At 46.1% G+C, this 11,570-nt stretch overlaps 1 pseudogene; it reads left to right on the top strand.

Annotated features, from left to right (window-relative positions):
* Nucleotides 1-6,944: 6,944 nt before the first annotated feature.
* On the top strand, nt 6,945-11,062 carry LOC119379106 (uncharacterized; annotated as a pseudogene).
* Nucleotides 11,063-11,570: the final 508 nt, after the last annotated feature.

An 11,570-nucleotide genomic window follows, 5' to 3' on the forward strand; every position in this document is an offset into this window, starting at 1 on the left:
AAAATATACGATGCATTCCCAGGCACCACAATACTCGTTTTAGGTTTCTCGACACCAGTATTTTATTTAGAGCAACAATCCGAAAATATTTAAAATTCGTGTCAGTACTCCTTTAAGAAGGAATTAAGAGAAAAGTGCCGACTCGTAACTGTCTCTCCTTACGAGGACACCTCAAAATCGGCACGGGGGAGGAAAGGGGAATGAAACAGTAGCTCCGAGGCTCTCCGTAATGGAAAAAAAAAAAAAAAAAAAAAAACGGTAATCCAAACACGGTGCCCCATTCGCCCAGCACGCATGCTTTCCGTATATCCAAAGCCACTGTTTTTGTCGCGTCACTGTAATCACAAGTCGCCGCCGCAGTCATCCTCAGCTTCACCTATACGAAATAAGGAAAAATGCGAATATGACTGTTGCAGTTAGGATGTAGCAATTAAGAGACAATTTGCCAATGCCTAATAATGTGCTGTGAGAAGATCTTGACGAACCTTTATTTTATGTGCGCGCATTTCATTTGTGTGAATTGTTTTGCAATGTGAACTCTCCTGTTGGGTGAACATTTTTTTGCAGTACTGAGAATGAGTGTGCGAATGTTAGTTTATGAGCCTAGTTTTGTGACTGCTGGCAACGTCACGATGACTGCTATCATCTTAAGAGAAGAGTGCCGTCGCCACACTAGGTACTAACCTCTAATTACACGCATTTATAACAAAAAAAACAAGAAGAGAACAAAAGGCAGGAGATCCAACAGCACATGTGAACAGCGTCGTTCAGGGGCATGCTTTGATATACGACAATGTTCAGTTCACGGCAATGTTCACGATACACGACGATGTTCAATTATTTGAGCTATGTTCGTATAATTTTTGCGCTTGACAATTTGTGCGAGGTCTTGTGAGACACAGACTGCGCGTGTGTTTTGGAGGACCAAGCATGGCAATAATAAAGCGGAAGAAGACAGTTGCATAGAGTGCATCTGCAAATTTGTCGTCGAGAAACCACGGCGCGGTGTAATTCGACACCTCCTCAATGCTCCCAATCTGCTCACTTATTTACTTCTTTTGTTTTATTTGAAGACATGGTCCGAAGTGCTGGCTGCCATTTCGCGGACAATCTCTCCTATAAAAGATAAGGGAGACAATGAAAGTGATGGGGTGCATATTAATCGATTAATTTTGTCAACTATGTATAGGTGGCTTTATAAATGGAGCTTTTACGCGAGGCCATATCAGTGGCTTAGGCTTTCGTTTACGCTTTGCTGGACAAAGTGATTTTCCATCAGAGAAATCATCCCAGAATGTGCGTGCAGCCATGCAACGATGTCACGATTTCGAGCCTCCGCCCAATCCGAAGGCGGGTATATGTCTTTAAAGGGACACTAAGGTGGAACGATGAGTCGGTTTAGATTGATAAACCGTACTCTGAAGGCTCTAATGACGTTAACTTCGCCATCATAGAGAATAAAATCAAGCTCAAAGTTTCACTTTTAAATTGCGCGCCGAAATTTCTTTGCATGGCGGCGTCACGGATTTCAAAGCGTATTTTTCGTATTTTGGTGACAACGGCTCAACGAATTCTTCTGAAATTTGTACGTTAAGCCCCTGGTACCATCAGAGGACTATGTACTTCATTTTTACCGATGAGGAATTACGTAGGCCCCGGGGGACGCCGTCAAAATCCATGACGTCACGGTGATTGGTGCTGGAATTTCAAGGTGGCGACGCCACTCGCATTTTCGTTTTGCACATTTTCTCGCTAACCAATCTTCTTCCGGCAAGCGGTGTGATTCTGATATTGTGAAAGAGCACGTATTTCAGCCCGAAGATGGGCGTGGTATTCCAAGGAACCAACTGCCATGGCGCTGAAGAAGAGAGAGTTGCGATGGTTGGTCGTGAATTCTAAAGTGACGCGCGCTTGGCGCCTTTAAGTCTTTTCCTTTCTTCAACCTGTCTTCCTCCTCCTCCTCCTAGATGCCCGGATATGCAGGTTCAGCGAGGAACTCTTTAAAAAAAAAGAAGAAGAAATCCAAGACAGTCTGAATCATATGACACCGGTGAGGAGAGTGCGTTGGCGTTGGTGGGCTTGTGTCCAGCGGGGTACACGACACGAATGTCATACTCGTAGTGCCCACCGTGCCCGGCGGCCAGAGGTGTCTTTCAGTGAGTAGAACTAGCAAAGCACGTGATGGTCAATTACTACACCAACTAATTGAATATAATCGAAAGTTTGGTTGAAATGTTGTACTAGACCGATAGATAGCATATACAGGGTGTTTCAAGAAATGTGTCCAACCTTCTCAAAAAATCAGGAAAATGTGATATTTAATTGCTGCCTTCAGAATCAGTTTTTCTGTAGTGGCAGGGATTTTAAGAAGGTTAAAGAAGTTATTTGAGGCTGTAATTAAAAAAGTTAAATTAATTAACTTTTTAATTATTGGAGTTAGGTGGTTGTGTCAAATGGGAGAATTGAAGTTCTTCATGCCACAAACCCAACCTTACTTTGAGATTTCGAAAAAGTGGCATCTAGTAATAATTACGAAGTAATGAAGTTCAACCAAATTCAATGGCGAAACCTGAACAGAAACATGGAAGAACGCAACTGCCATATTTTTCCGAGACGTCCAAAATGAGTGAATTACTTTTTCTGTAGCGCTAGGCATCTGAAGATGGTTAGAGACATGACTTGAGACAGTTATTAAGAAAATTAAATTAATTAACTTTTTAATTAGTGGAGTTAGGTGATTGTGTCAAATTGGGGAATTGAAGTTCTTCGTGCTAGAAACCCATCCCAACATTGAGATTTCGAAAAAGCGGCCTCTAGTAATAATTACAAAGTAATGAAATTCAACCGAATTCGATGGCTTTCGCTGTTGAAAGCCGTTGCATTTCGTTGAATTTCATTACGCCACAAACAATTACTAGAGGACGCTTTTTCGAAATCTCAAAGCTCGGATGGGTTCCTCGCATGAGAACTTCAATTCTCCATTTGGCACAATCACCTACACCACTAATAAAAGATAATAATGAACTTTCTTAATTACTGTCCCTAAATGTGTCCTTAATACCTAAAAGATTCCTGCCGCTACAGAAAGAGCAACTGCGAAAGCCCGAGCAAATATCGCATTTCCTGATTTTTGCGAAGGTTGGACACATTTCTTGAAACACCCTGTATATCTAACCTCTTCATCTGTGACTGCTCGGGGTGTCGAAACAAGATCCGGAATTTTTAGCGGAACTAAACCCGAAGCCGTTAAATAGCTTTGGGCAAAAGGGAACACATTACTATATATATATATATATAATATATAGAATATATATTGCCTGTCGGTGCCGGCGGTACGGTCTTTTTAAATTCTGATGATCTTCAAACTGTTCTTTGCACGTCTGTCTCTTTAGCATGTTTCTTTCCTGTCAGAGTAACATCTGAAAGTTGGCCACATTCGACCCGTTGAAATGGAGCACAAAAAGACAACGCTCCACGGGGAATTCAAATGCTTACATGTCTAGAACAAAGCAATTTCTTAAAACATGCGAACATATCTACCAGTAGAAACTGCGAAATTTATACCGATAAAACACTGAATGTATATCTACTACCAGGAATGTTGATTTGTTACGAGTTTCCGCGGTTACGAATCAAACAGCGCAAACGGTAAAAATTAAGTTATTTATTGGGTGAACTTGTACCTAGCAAAACGAACACTCACAGTGTCAAGATGCGCGGGGAGCACAGTCGCTGCGCATGATAATCTGATCGGTGGTAAGACGTGTCGGTATAATACAAGTGGCATCGTATACATCCAGCGTTGTCGTGATGCTCGTGTATTCTCGAGAATCAGCTAAACTACTCTGGTCATGCGTACAATTGATAAGTCGAACTTTAAACCAATCTCGAAGGTGTCGGCAGACCCAATCTGGCGTGACCTGCACACGGATAACACGGGCCACGGCGTGGTCCACGGATAAACATTTTTGTGTGCGTGCATCCGACCGCACGGAAAAAAATGAGCGCGCGGCAATGCCCCCCTCTAGTTAGAGCAGCTTCCGATGATGAAAAAAAACGAAATGAATCGAAGAAAAAAACGTATACATGTGTATCGAAGACCGAAAAAGCAAGTGAAAAAAAAAAAAAAAATTAGCGTGGCTTGCAGTGGAGCCGCAGTGGTAAACAGACAGCGGAGCTGATGGGCACTATATACATATATATATATATATATATATATATTATATATTTATTATATATATATATATATAATATATATATATATAGGGCGCTATAATATATGTATAGTCCTGGCTTTTGTTGTTTTGCCAAGTTTTGCAAATTTCCCTTTCTTTCTCTCTCTATTTCTCACTTGCTTCCTCCTTCTTTTTATCCTCTTCTCACACTCTCTTTCTTTCTCTCTCTTTATTTGATTCTCTCTCTTTCTCTCGCTCATTCTTCTCTGCTATGCTTTACTCTTCCCCTCCTCTTTTCCCTTTCTCCTCCATCACATCTCTAACTCACGCTCCCTTCTCCTTTCCACCGCTTGCTACAACACTAGAGAAGGCTATGTTAGCCTTGCTAGCGTACCGGATAGCCGAGTTGTTTGGATGCTCGCTTCGGATCGAGGGTGCGCGGGTTCGAATCCCGCCTCGCGAAGGATTTCTTTTCTCCAAGAATTTCTATTTTTCTTTCTCCTTTCTTCTTTCTTTCTCGCTCTCTCTCTCTATTTCTTTCGCTCTCTCTGTACTCGTTTTCTCACCCATCAGTGTTGTTACAGGCCACGTACGCCGGAAGAAATCGCGCACGTGTCTGAGAGCGAAGCAGAAGAGGACCGAAGATGAGAGAGGATGTAGAGAGCGCGTGCCGGTTCATGATTCATGACCATTTCTGCTTCCGGCAGAAAATTGCGGCGAGCTGAAACAGCTTCGCCGTTAAAATAAAGTTCCTACAATTCATATAGCGCGTGTAAGTGGTTTATGACGTACTTGTTACGTTTGGCCGAGTTGGCTCCAAGCGGGAGAAGAAGACGCCTGGAGAAGGAAGAACGTACTTTTTAATGCGGCATGCTTGCCGAAAGAAGGTGTACAAAAATAAGCCCCACGGCGTGATCCGCATCCTTTATAAAGGAACGCCGTGATCAAACGAGGGAGAGAACATATCGACGCACATGCGCGATAGCAGATTATCGTCCGGAACAGAAGAGCCAGACTTGGGCGCCGGCTGATCGGTGAGCGGTGCGCAAACGCAACATACTATATACATGGACGACCGGGTCCTGCGCGGCGCCGCTGAGAGTCCGTTATACCATCGAGCATAACATCGTAGGATAACCTCGTGCGCCAAAACGTCGATCTTGTATTGCCGGAAGTATCGTCGAAGAATTTTTGCACTGAGCCCACGTCGGCGTATCGCCGTCCACAACCAAACACGGTCGCCGGGCTGGTATTCTAGGTATAGCGTCGACGAAGGTTGTTAACGACGGCAGTCGGTCGTCTGCTGCTTCTTGATGCGCAGACGGGTGAGTTGTCGGGCTTTCTCGGCGCTCTGAAGGTAGGCGGGGACATCCACATTTTCTTCGCCGGAGACGACGCACCCCGCACCGTCCTCCCGTCCATTGTCGGCCGTCCCGGTTGTAGTGATGCAGAACTATCGGTAAATTGACTATCGATAGTGTAAAGAAACTATCGATAGTGCTACTACCGACAAACTATCGATAGTGCAATCGGTAGTACCATCGTCAATATTCCTCTAGCGATACTGCCACGCGTGCTTATGCTTTTGTTTTGACGTATTCGGGTTTCACCCACAAAGATTGTTAGCAACGTTTGACGCAGATCGCGCCGTAATGTTGAGAAGTTTCACAATTGTTTAGATCATTCTCTCAAGATTACGCGCCGGACGCGAATAGTCAAGTTTATTCGAGAGCTACGCGAGCACCAGCGATAACGCTGGGAGGTTTGATGACTGATGTATAAAGGACGACGCGTTTCTACCGATGATCAGATTACTCCACGGCTATCGACTGCTCCCTCCGCTATCAGTTCGCAGCATGTATCGCTGTATTTCGAGTTTTGATTTTCTGGGCGCAAGTTCGCCCAAATAAAGAGCTCCATATTTCCCAGTCTTGCTGCAGCATTCTTCACCGTCCCAAGTACGTGACAATACTATCGATAGTGGTGTGAATAATGATGCGGTTTCTGGCCGTTTATAACTTCAAAATATTTGCGATAGCCTCTACCAGCTCGCTTAATTTAGAGCAATTCTTGGCAGAGAAATTACTTATTTCCGCAGTTAAAATGGCGGAATATATCCATCAATAAATTCGTATCCAAAAGCAACCAGTTACACCTTACAATTAACTTCTTGATATATTTTTATTTTGAAATCATAAAACTTAAATGTAAACATTTCGACAGAAGTCTGTCTGGCTGGGTGGAAGAATTAAGAAGCCTCCGGAATGTGAGGGAAAGAGTAAGGCGGAGCCAAAAACAAGCTGCGACGAAGCCCCCCTGATCAGCACAGTCACCCCTGAAGAAGAGACCAAGCCGGTCTCGAAACGTCGGGTTTCCTCCAAGAATTTGTGGCTGGAGGTATTTCAACTTCTTAATGAAATCATAAAATGCAATATCAATTTGAACCTGCGCAGATCCCACCACATGTAAAGGATTCCTTTTCGCTACAGCTGAACAGTTTGGCTTTACGATCGTTTGTCAGCAAGGAACTCCGGTGAAGAACACAATAATGTCAACTTTCTTGCCCTTCAGCCTGCTCCTCCGGCTCCGCTAGGTACCACGCGCGCGGGGAACCAAGTTTATTCTGCAGTGAGTCGGCGCTGTTGATTTTATACTATCGATAGTACCATCGATTTTTTTTACTATCGATAGCGCTATCGATAGTGACTCAGCTATCGATAGTATCGATAGTACCATCGATAGTTTTGCATCACTACCCGGTTGGCATCCATGGGCCAGGCGGACAGCTACATTGGCTACGCGGCCCAGAGCAAGTGTGGTATTCTCACTCTGAGCACCTAATCGAACAATGCCTTGTCACCAACTGGGACGACAAGGAGAAGACATGGTACCACACCTTCACAATGAGCTCCGAGTTGCTCCCGGGGAGCATCCGGTCCTGCTCACCGAGTCCCTGCTGACACTAAAGGCCAACCGTGAGAAGATATGAATACGTTCGAGACCTTTAACACTACCGCCATGTACGCAGCCATCCAGGCTGTGCTGTCCCTGTACGCCTCTGGTCACACCGTGGGTGTCGTGCTCGACTACGGCGACGGCGTTTCGCACACCGTGCCAAGCTACGAGGGATGCGCCCTTTCCTCTCTCTCGCTGGTCGCGACCTCACCAGTACCTCATGAAAGTCTTCACCGACAGGGGCTACTCGTTCACCACCGCTGCTGAACATGAAATTGTCCGTTACATCAAGGAGAAGCTACACGACGCGGCTCAGGACTTCGAGCAGGAATGGCCACCCCCTTACTTCCCTCGAGAAGTCTTACAAGCTGCCCTACGGTCAGGTGGTCACCATCCGCGACGAGCGGTTCCGCTGCCCCGAGGCCCTCTTCCCATACGCGTGCGCACAGGGGGGGGGGGGGGGGCGCAAAATCTGCCCCATACATTGACTTAGTAGAGGGGGCGCTGCGACGAACCTTTGCCCCCCCCCCCTGATGGGGAACCCTGCGCACGCCTATGCCTTTTCCAGCCCTCGCTCGGTATGGAAGCGTGCGGCATCCATGGCACCATCATGTTCCCAGCACACCCCACCATTATGTCAAATGGTTGTGACGGTGAAGAATCAAGCAGTGCAAACGGTAAAGATTACTGTACTTATTGGGTGAACTTACCCATATATGCCCAAACTCAGAAAAAACGACAAAACAAATAATTTTTTTCACAAAAGTGTACTTATACCCTCAAAAGAAAGCACAAGTTAATTTATTTCTTTATTTACTGCAGGTAAACGCACACTGTTTTTCAAGCCGTCTTATACATAGGACACTGGGTATTAGGGGAGCTATATGCGGGTGTGGTAAGCCTTGAAACACTTGACAGGCACACCGACATTGCACTTCTTCCTCTCCATGACGTCTTTCACACAAAGCACGCGTTTGCCCGGAGAATGCGGTCGGCACGTGGCAGCATGAAAAGCAAGCAGTGTCTAGGCTTGCACACGTTGAGAATGGCCTGCCTGATGTGCTGTAGGGGTGCTAGTCATCAGCTAAAGAAAGCGATGTTAAAGTGCATCAAAGAAGCGTCCTATATGTAGGACACTGGGCATATAGGTTAATTGTACCCAGCAAAAGGAACACTCACAGTACAAAAATGGCGGCGAGCACAGTCGTCAGCTCGATGACCTCATCGGCGGGAAAGGCGCGTCGGCATTTCTACAAGTGGCAGCGTACATTACACGTTGTCGCAAGGTGACCGCGCAAGTTCGAGAATCAACTCTACTGAGGCCGTGCGCTCAATGTGAGAGCAACTCTTTAACAGTCGTAAAGGTTCATATCTGACGTGGCCTGCGCCGAGTGGTAACATCACGTGCAACAGTGTTTGTGCGTGAATCCTGCAGGCCTCATGAAATAAAGAAGTAAGCGCCCGTGGCGATATCATTATTTTAAATATCAGTCCCCAACACATTCCTAAAAATGGACTGGCCGTGAAATATAAAAATCCGGGATACTAGAGTGCTGCTTTTAGGAAACTTTTATTAAACAGGAACACCAACATACATACGGCGTCCCATATTTTCGAGCACACATAATTTCGCCCTACTCAAATTCACGATTTATGTAGGAGGCGTTCATGAATTAGAAGCCACCTGTAGCGTGCAGTGCCATGATCGCGCGAATTTCACCCAATGGAACAATATACTTTCATATGACTGCGACGTTAAACTGAGCCTGCTAACCGATTAGTTTAATTGAGAGGCGCCTCTGTGTCTCCTCGCTGATCATCTTAAAGAATAACAAATTAATGTCGATAAATGATGACAAAACAATAAAAATAAATGAAAGTAGATACACAAAATGCATATTTATTCTGTTGATAACTAAATAATGATATCGGAATTCTGCAATTACGTTTCATTTCATTTCATGTTGCTGTACGCATACTTGTGCGCCGCCTTGCCATCTATTTTTCTTGTAGTATGACAATGGCAATAATGACAAACCCTTTGAAGTGGGTGGACAGCGGTTTGCAGGCGACATATAGTGCTCTTCAGCAATAATGCCCTACTCCTTTGATAAAGCAATACTTTCTCGAGGCTTGTGCGTCTGCTTGGCGGGTCGCTCAACATTAAAGCGCAGTTTAGCATTGCACTGACTACACGATTGGCCCACTCTTGCAGTGCACCTTAGTTCACTAGTCTTCTACCGCCACAGTTGCGTGGAGCCATAGACAAGATTGTTTTACTCTCACGCCCATGTTTAGAGCATGCACATTATGCCCTCGACCCTAGTCATCAGGCCAGAACCGCGGGTTCGGCCGCGATAAGGAAATTCTAGATGCTATCGTGGTCGTTCGTTCCTCGAGTCCTGACCAGCTGGCTGGCGGCTGGCTCCTCGCCAAAATGGCTGCTCCGTATACATTCAATGAAAATTCTGGTCTACAGACGCGCGTCGGTGTCAAACCATGCTATGATTATGAGGAGCTTACACGGGGAACTTATGCACTGTGTTTTGACTATGTTTACTCCTATAAGTAAACATAGTGGCAAGAGAGGTAGGGGGTGGGGGGGGGCAGGCGAAACCTTGGGAGTGTAAGCTGCCCCCCCCCCTCCCCTGACGCCACCCCTTTAAGGGAGATAGAAAGAGAAGAAAGGTGCCACCGACTAAAGCGACGTAAACTGCGTGTGCACAAGCAAGCAGTGTTCTCAATGTCCGTTGTGAACGAAGCAAGCGTAATAAAGTGTCCAAAGAAGCAGTTTGTGGAATGAGTGCGAGAAGATTCAGTGGTATTGCTACCCCGTCGTCTGACAATATACTGTTGGGAGTACAGCATTTTCGACTCCAGCATGACGGCGTCAGAGTACGGGAGGATGCGCGCCGGCTGCACATGCGCCGCAGGCCGTGATGAGTGGTTCGTGTTCTTAAGAGTCGGTCTGCGCGTTGTCGTCGTCGTCGCACTCTTTCGTCACCGACGCGACAGCGGCGGCATGACTTCCGCTCGCTCAGATATGTTTACGCTTCTGAGAAACCTCGTCGAGCTGGTTTCCCAGCGCAACGCGAACCGCGCCCGAGCCTGCGGTTTTGGCTTCTGGCTCAGATGTCGGCAGCGAACGAGCTGACGGCACGGAGCGCGTGGAACCGCCGACAACGCAGCGAAACGGAGACGAGCGCGCGGAAGCTGCATGGGTTCGCGTGCAAAAAAAGAAGACCGCGCCGGCACCACGAGTCTCATCTGCATGGTGCCTATAACACGTGGGCACAATGGGATGGAGTCGAACGAGAGTACACGTTTCCTGGATGCTTTCTCTGGGAGCGCTGCCAGCACGCTTTCTTCCATTCGTTTTTTTTTTTTTCTTTTGTAGTCGGGAGATGAAGTGAGCTCTTAAAGGAACGCTAAAGAACCCCACATCACGACTGGCTGGCTGGCACGTTGTGTGCATTCGTGCGTGTTTAGGAAAACAGTTCACACATCACAAGAACGATGGCAAAAACAGCTATGCAGCTTACAGTATTCGCTCTAAATCTTATATTAATTCATTCACGTGACGGGCGGAAAACCATCGCCACTGGTGATCTAAATTAGGCCGGAAGAGCTTGCGGCCTCTATAGGCACTGGTCGTTCATGTCAAGATGCTGTGCCTAATTTCATTTATTTATGTGCATATATTGTGGGATTTATATACGCGCACACCTGCCCGTGGTGTGTGGAAAGGCCAACTCTCGCACATTACGCGGGAATGCGAATCGCTGCCCCAGAACATCATTTCTCCCCTTTTGAGGGCCACATCTCGAACAAGGCAGTGGGAAACCAGGCTTGCTAGCAAGGATCGGGAGAACCAGTTGGCTCTGCTCGACAAAGCCCAGCGAGCCGCAAAGGCCAGTGATGCCATGGACTGAGGACCCCACCCACTTGCCCAGAAACCTAATAACTCAATAAACGTTGCCCAGAACACCTAACTCAATAACGTTTTCACTACTACTACTACTACTACTATACTACTACTATACTACTACTATACTACTACTACTACTACTACTACTACTACTACTACTACTACTACGCATGTATTGCGGAGGCTATAGGCTGTTGTGGCCTTCTCGGTATAGTTACACACGGAACTTGAGTATCCTTTTCGATTTTGAATTCACTCAAGGATGTGTGACATATCTGCGAACCAGAGTGTCGGAGCGGAACGAAACCGAAAACGAAAAAACGAAAAAAAAAAACGATATTTTGACCGGAACGAAAACGTAGCCGAAACTTTATAATTATTTCGTTCCAAAGTGAAACCGAAATTCTGTCAGTCGTTTTTCGCTTCACGAGAAAACTTCGCAGTCCGGAACAACTGAGCTCGTGCAATGTAAGCATATCTCAGGGTGGTACAGTATTAGCGCGTACCTCAGG

The sequence above is a fragment of the Rhipicephalus sanguineus genome, chromosome 1 (genome assembly GCF_013339695.2).
Source record: "Rhipicephalus sanguineus isolate Rsan-2018 chromosome 1, BIME_Rsan_1.4, whole genome shotgun sequence".
NCBI classification, from domain to species: Eukaryota; Metazoa; Arthropoda; class Arachnida; order Ixodida; family Ixodidae; genus Rhipicephalus; species Rhipicephalus sanguineus.